Genomic DNA, 8,004 nt, shown 5'->3' with positions numbered 1-8,004 from the left:
CATTGCTGGGGCTCTGAACCCTTTGTCGTGAGCTGGGTAACAACAACCAAAGAACCAGACAGACAGATCTGAAGCAAAAATGGCCAACAGAGACTGATTTTCTACACAGGTTCCTATAGAGAATCCTAAATGTCCCTGTGATATCAGACTGAGGAGGAACATTTGGTCCAGCTACGCTGCCACGTGCACACAAGACACCGTCCCTCAGACAAGAAATACACAAGACGTACTCAGTAGCTCCAGGGAGTCCTCCTCGATCTGCTGTTGCTGAGCAGCAGCTGTGTCAGCGCTGCAGATGAACCGACTGCCCGGGCTCACCTTCTTGGCTTGGGGAGCAAAGGCTCCTTGACACAATGCTCCTGCTGCAGCAGGTTTGGTGCAAGAGCCTGTGTAGATCTGGGAGAAGAAATGAGTTTGGTTCAGAAAGGTGGCTGGCAGAGATGGCCCTGAGATGCCATTCCAAATGCAAGCCCTTAGGAAGATGCTGTCAGCCTGCCACACACAGGGCTCTTTAAATGGTTTTTTTGCACGTCCACTTCCCTTTGACTGGATGGCTCAAAGTCAAAGACTGGTTTTACTGGAGTTCATGGTCAGATTTATGTTCCATTTTCAGAGATTTTCTGAAGGACGACTGCCACAAGGACCATTCCACTTCATCCCAAGGGCTCTTTCCCCCCTCCAAGGGCTGCAGACACACTTGCAGCTCCTGGTTCAAATGTTCTACCTCCCCCCACGGAGTGCTCTTGTCCTCCAACACGTTCAGGTCATTCTCAACCGGCAGCATTTCTGGTGGAGGCAGTTCCTGTGGCTCACGCCGATCCTGGGGCTCCTCCTTGTCACTCATTTGCAGGAGGCCTTTGCAGGCTGCCTGGCCAGATGACAACACTTCCACCTCGAGTCAAAAAGAACAAAGCAGTCAGAGATTACAGCTTGTCTCTCTTAGCCAAGAGTCATCAGCTGTGAGCAAAGGGAAAGAAGAGATTTACAAGGGCTACAGAGAGCTCGTTTCCATCCTCCATCTTGGGCACCATGTTCCACTGTTAAAACACCACAAGAAACGAGGAGAGCGAGAAGAGGCCAGCAGGAGTCAGTTTGGATGACTGCTGGCCAAAAGGCCAAAGGACTACTTCCATTGTCCAGGGCAGCAGTTGAGATCCAAGACACCAGGAAATGTCCTTCAGAATGGCTGCCACAGACACTACAGCAGGATGGCCCTCAGAGGCATCACCCCAACCCCCTGCACACAGTTTCATATATTTGAATCACTTCCACAAAATTAATTGCATCAGAATAGAGGTCGCTTTAAAAGTCTCTGGTGGTCATTTGGGAAAGATCTCACGCCTCAAATTCTCCTTTGATGGTCAAGAGCCTCTGAAAACAAATTTCTTCCCCTTTAAGACATTGAAGCTATCTTTTCAGCAGGCCCACTCTCTTTATTCTCCCACCTCAGATAACCACTTGCACTGCTAAGAGGGAATACAGGACTAAGAACTGTCTGGTAAAGCTTAAGGAATTCACAGTTTGTTACAGTCAAACATTTCCCCAATCTTTTCCACTGCACTCTCTTGCCAGCAGACATCACCAACCTGTTCCATTCTCCTTGCAGAACCCTGTACCTGCTATCCATGGGCAGCCAGGAGCAGAGGCAGTCACAGAGGAGACGCACCTGCCACAGCAGGCAGCAACCAAAACCCTCTCGAGTCACAGCTGCAGGCCTGTAACTGCACAGAATGCTCTGGCTGCCCCACTCCTTGTGGGCTTTTGGCTGGAAATGTGTTTTCTGCCTCATGTAGAAGGACCAGAGCTGTGCAAACAAGGGCGGATGGGCCATATTCCAAAGGCACCGCAGTGTGGAGGAAGTGGTGCCCTAATGACTGAAAAATAAAACAACCCACTTTTGCCACATTACTATAGCAGGTAATATCAAATCTGGCCTTTAACTGGAGGCCTCCAGGGGCAGGTATGGAAAAACACCCGCCCCACATAGGGCAAATGTGGTTTTACAAGTGTGGAACATTAGCATAATTGACAAGAATTCTCAATTAGCAGCACAAGAAATGAGGAAATATCCCTGCTTTGTTCCCACCTCCTCTGGAGCCCCTCTTTCTTGCTCCTAGCTGTACTGCCTATCAGTACTGCTGTTTCAACCTTTGCTCCTAGAGGAGGCAAGATCAGATAGGAGACTTTGGAACGTGTTTTGTCTTTCTGCCTATCAGAGGAGGAAAAGTACTGAAGTTACCTAGGAACTATATAACTATACAACAGTAGTCGACAGAGGTAGGAATATATATGAAGGAAATAGAAAAGCAGAAATCGTGTTGGCATTAGAAGGAGACCATTCCGCAATTCCTAACTGAACCAAAATCACCATCAACAGGATTTTCCATCTTGAAAAGACAATGGACAATTCAGAAAGGTCATGTAGACCTTATTCACAGGGTGACAAGGAAGGGAATCTTCCAATGGAGTTGAGGTTTGATAGAGTTTTTATTCTGACTCCCACTCAGGGCTTGAACTGGAGAGAGTCATCCTGAAATGGTCGTCACCACCTCCTGAACTGCCTGCATTGCTTCACTGCAATGATCAGAGATGCCCATCTGGAGAGAGGCTCGGCTGGCATCAAATAGGGATGCAGCACAAAGGGAAAACAACAAGAACAACAACAGCAGCAGCAACAACAACAGCAACAATGGAACCATTACTTTGCAAACTCAGTGCCTCATAGGATCAAGAGGGATTCCCTGGTTCCCAGAAATACGCTGAAATAGGACTGGCAGGACACTCTGCACCTCTGCCTTCATGTCCAGGACCTTGCTATCACAGGCTCATATGGCCCACAACCCCACTAATCCATTCATTGAGGTGTCTTGAGCAGCAGCAGTGGCGCAGCTGAAAAACGTCAGGCAGCAGTTCCCATTCCCTGTGCATGCATGGCAGTAGGGCCAGCACTGCCACGGCCAGGGCCAGGGCCAGGGCAGAGAGCACAGGCAGCACCAATGCCGAGGAGCCGCTGCTCTGACACTGCCGGTGGGACTTCCACTGAGATGAGGCATCTGGGCGTGCCATGAGCACTGAGATGGATTTTGCAGTGCGGCGAGGCAGCTCAGGTGCCTACCTGAGCCTTGAGTAGGCAGCAGCTAGCTCAGCCAGCAGCACCGAAAGGCCAGAGAGCTGCTGTGTTTCAGACTCACAGCAAAGCCCACGCAGCAGGACAATTTCCATGTCAGAACTGCAGAAGCGCTTTCCTCTTGTTACCTTGGTGCATCCCAGAGCAGAATTTTGGACTCCGTGACAGAGAATCTGCTCACCCAAGAGACTGACGACTCCGCTCACAAGGAGTGCAGCACAACCAGAGTGTTGGCAATCCCTGTGGGACCAGCTGAAGATGCCATTGCAGCCGAGGGGACAGCACCACTGCCTGTAAAAAGACAATTCTGGTGAAGTACTAAAAACTCAACAACAGGCCCTAAGCCAAAGCTAACCTCCGGACGACCCTTCCAACCAAACATTGTATTTATATGGGCTCATAAACAAAACAGGCAGGACCGTTACCGGGATGATAGATGAATCCGGTTGGTAGTGCAACAGGTATTTACCTTTCCGCACTTAGAAGCCAGACAAGGCCACAGAATCAGATCTGTGTGGTCTTGTTTGAAGATATATGGTCAAAGCAAACTGCCTTGGTTCCTCTCTGAGCCCGGGCCAAGAGAAGGATGAAATCAGATGTTCCTGCACTAAAAGTTTTGGTAGCTTGTTTATTCAACAGAATAAAATCTGGGGTCTCTAACAGCAAAGTCTGCGGCCTGGCCTGTGGGTGGGCCAGCTGCATAGGAATCCCTGGCTACGGGGAGTGCATTTCCAATCCTTTGGTGTGACAGGGGCTCGCCAGCTGACGAGTGTGTCAGGAGGATGGCAAAGCATATGGGTAACTGTCGATGTACCTTTCTTAATCCCTACGGGCAGTCTTCTGCTGTAATAATCAGGTGCATTGCTTAGCTTATCCTCTGGTACTCCTTTGCTGCTTTGCACTCCAGTAAAAGCCGCTTACTCCTTACGCTGGTGTTGGCGTCTCTGGTGCTGACTGCTGGCAAAACAGCGACACGTTTGTTTCAGAGTTGGACTAGGTGGATGCACAAGATGGCAGCCAGGGCTGAGGCAGCCAAGAACAACATGGCGGCCGGGGCTGGAGCAGCCACGCCCAAGATGGAGGCCAGAGAGCAGAGGCAGCCACGCACAAGATGGCGGCTGGGGCAGGCCGAGCCCTCAGCCGTCTGCTGAAACGGACATTAACAGACACCCGGGAAACGGAGACGGCGTGGCACCTCTGCTCTGCGCACACCAACACAGACCAGCCAGTTTGGAACGGCGGCTGGCAGTATTTGGATGTCAAGGCAATTCAAATAGGTGAACAGAGGAAGAAACTCCGGGGTTTGAATGTTTTCAAATAAAAACTTTTCTTTTTTTTCCAGGAGAGGGCCAAAAGCATTTCCTGTGCAGATGGACTTGGTTTAGCATCAAGAAGCATCACAAGTGGTTTCGTCCAGGCAGGAGTCACAGTGACTGTGAGGTGATGAAAACGGAGATGGGATCCGCTTGGGGCGGATGGTGCAGTGGCTGCTCACCTGCCATGTGTATCCCTCGGGGTACCTCTTTATTTAGAACACTGTGAAGACCCTATAGAATTGAAACACTAATCAAAACTGCAGCAGGAAGTGCAGTGCAGCTGAGGTTGTTCTTAATGGGATTCTTCAAGCTGAGCAGCGACATTCTGTTCAGCAGACGCACAGGCAGGGGCTTCTTGGAGCGCTGCTCTGGCGCCCATTATTTGGAGTAGGGGATGACAGGAGGAAAGAAGAGAAGCCCCTCAGCTTCTGAAGAGGAACAGTCACTGACAGGAAGCAGTGGCTTAAGAAATGTGAGGGGAAAAAAAGGCAGCAAACGTGAGGTGACAAGTGTGAGAAATGTGAATGAAAAAAGGAGGAAAGTGTGAGGGAAGAAAAGGGAAGGAAACCTGAGTGGGAAATGGTGAAAAATGTGAGCGAAAACAGGAGAGGAAGGTGAGAGGAGGAAAAGGCAGGAAATACAATGGGAAAATTCTAAAAACATGAGGGGAAAAGCGTGAGAACTCTCGGGGGAAAACATGGAAGGAAATGTGGGGGGAAAAGAGGGAGAAACTTGACTGGCAAAGAGAGAGAAAGGGGCAGAAAACGTGAGGGGAACATGGTGAGAATCCTGCGGGGAAAAGAGTGAGAAACCAGAGGGCAGAAAAAGGCAGAAAACATGAGGGGAAAGAAAGGTGGGAAGTTTGATGGGAAAAGTGGCAGAAAACAGGAGTGAATAAAGGGCACAAAATGCAAGAGGAGAAGTAAAAGGAACGTGATGGGGAAAGAATGCTAAACGTGAGGGGAAAAGTGTGAGAAATGTGAGAGGAAAAGGGCGAGAAACCGGAGGGTGAAAGTGAGAAACGAGAAGAGAAAATACTGAGAAATATGACGGAGAAAAGAAGGGAAACGTGAGGGGAGAAAAGGGCAGGGTAAGTGAGGGAAAAACGGTGAGAAGCATGAGGGAAGAAAAAACCAGGCAAGAGTGGGAAGGTGGGAAAAGATGAGAGATAAAGCAGGAGGAAAGTGAGCTGAACAGGGTGGGGGAAATGAGAAAACTGGGAGGGAAACACGACAGGAAAACTGTGAGAATTGTGAGTGGGAAGGGGGGGAAATGTGAGATGGAAAAGAAGAGGAAATGTGAAGAGAGAAAAGGAGAGCAGGCAGTGTTGGCACAACAGTTGAAATGATTCCTAACACATTCCCCCATACATTTGCCCACTTCTTGGACAAGCCCGGGCTTTCTCTGTATGTATGTCTCTGTCTCCACCTGGATTCCCACTTGGAAGCGATACAAGGGGCCAGGTCTGCCCCCCACCAGCAGCAGCTGCTCCAAGCCGGGAACGCGACATGTGGTGCTGCTTTCCAGAGGCTTCTGTGTCCCAGGCGAAGCCAAGGCAGGAGTGGTTTGAAAGGTGCTGGCACTGCTGCTGCTCTGTGCCAGAGTGCCCCGGCCGGGCAGGGCACGGCGCCCACTGCGCTGCGGGCTCTTTCTCCTGCCACAGCTGGGCACACCTGGCAAGAAATCATGATGGCTTGTGGGGAAACCAAGGGCTTTGTGGAGGCTGCATTGCTCTGCACACACCCGGGCCACCTGCAGCACAGAGCTTTGGCCCCCAAGAATGGAAACCAGAGGGAAACGGCTGGAAGAAGTTTCATTCTCACCTTTCAATAGAAGGGACTAAAATGGAAGTTCCCAAGCAGGGCCCGGTCCCCGGTGCCAGCTCAGTGTGAGAAAGGAGGCATGACTTTATTTCAGTGCTGCCTGTGTGGGGAATCACTTCTCTAACATGTGCTCACTCAGAAATCTCACCTACTGATTTGTAACCATGGAAATAAGACCTACTCATTACTTTGCAGAAACTCACAGGCTAAATATTCCCTCAAATTATTGGACAAATTTAAATCACGTCTCAGAAGTGAAGAACGAGAGAGTAGGGCTCTCTTAAGGATCTCTGGTGGTCATTCGGGGAACATCCCATTCCTCAAATTCTCCTCTGATGCTCAAGAGCCTCCTAGAACCACTTGCTTCCCCTTGAATGCATTCCCGCTACCTTCTTAGGAGGACTACTCCATTCTCAAGGCTAAGGTAGCCACTTGCACACATTAATCAGTGCACTGGAGGAAATAGACAGCTCAACTCTCTCTGTTAATGCTAAGGGAATTCATGATTTCTTTCAGTTCAAGATTTTCTCAGCACCTTCCTTCTCTGGGAATTGCTCCCAAGCATTTTGTCACTGCACCTTGAAAAGCTGTTTGCTGACTGAAGCCACGTTGTGTCTTTCCTTCAGAAATTAATCAAGAAAACACCAGTCACCTACTGAAAGCCTTCTGCTCCCATCCAAATCAGTTCCCTGCTCAAGCGCAAGCCACAGGCTCATCCCCGATTCCCTCTGTGAGATACAGGGTAATATTTTGCTGCAGCCGGAAGATGATTACAAAAATGAATGAAAATTGTTGGTTCTAGGTACTGTTATTTATGGCTTGGATTTGTTCTAGTTAATTTGTTGGCTTTTGCTGGGAGCTGGGAGAGGGGCCAGCTTGAAGCCCAGACCAAAAGGGAAGTAGTAGAAGAGGGGAGGGGACAGAAAGGTAGGCAGTCAGGAGAGAATAAAAGTTCCCCAGTACCCAGCCAAAGGGAAAGGGCACATGGTTCACCCTGGGCTGGGAAAGGCAATAAAAAGCAGCATTCCATTGCAGTGGGTGTGTGTGTTTGGCCCTTGGGGCAAGCTGTCCCTGCCGCCCGCCAACCTCGGTTCCCTCGGCAGAAGCGCCGTGCCTGGAGGACACTACTCTGTGCTGGAGCCTGCAGAGCAGCCCGGCTCCCTCCCCTGTGCCCGGAGTGCTGCACACACTGCTCCCCTTTGCCAGGAGTTCCAGGGCAGCCGGCACAAGAGTGGGAATCCTCAGCCAGGCCTGCAGCCCTCGGCTGCCGTTTGCCTTTCTCTGCTCCTGTGCAGACTGCAGACGGCCGATGCCACCCGTCTGTGCTGTGCCCAGCTGGGCTACGCTTCCCCTCGGGAGCGGCCGGCTGCCAGCCGGGCTCTGAGAGCGGAGCATTCGCCTGCTCCCAGGCTACAAGGGCCTCCTTGCAGCCTGCCTCTGCCCAGGCTCAGGCTGCTCCGGGCTCTGCCAGGGGCCTCCGCCCTGGGCGAGACTGCGTCCGCTCTCACCTCACAGACGCTGACAGCTCTGCACCAGAGGAAACCTCTCAGAGCATTCTCACTGATCTTGCTGATTTCTCACTTGAGCAAGACTCTCCTGCAGCCAAAGAGATTGCACTTCGGGATACAAATCCAAATGGCACGAACCCAAACGCTCTTGAGTCACAGCTGAAGACCTGCATGTGCACAGGATCTTTTGGCTGCCCCACTCCTCCTTTGGTTTTGCCTGCCAATGCCAC

Source organism: Chamaea fasciata, unplaced genomic scaffold, assembly GCF_029207755.1.
Source record: "Chamaea fasciata isolate MVZ Bird 193981 ecotype frontalis unplaced genomic scaffold, bChaFas1.0.hap1 SCAF_42, whole genome shotgun sequence".
Lineage (NCBI taxonomy): Eukaryota > Metazoa > Chordata > Aves > Passeriformes > Sylviidae > Chamaea > Chamaea fasciata.
This window is presented reverse-complemented; position numbering follows the sequence as displayed.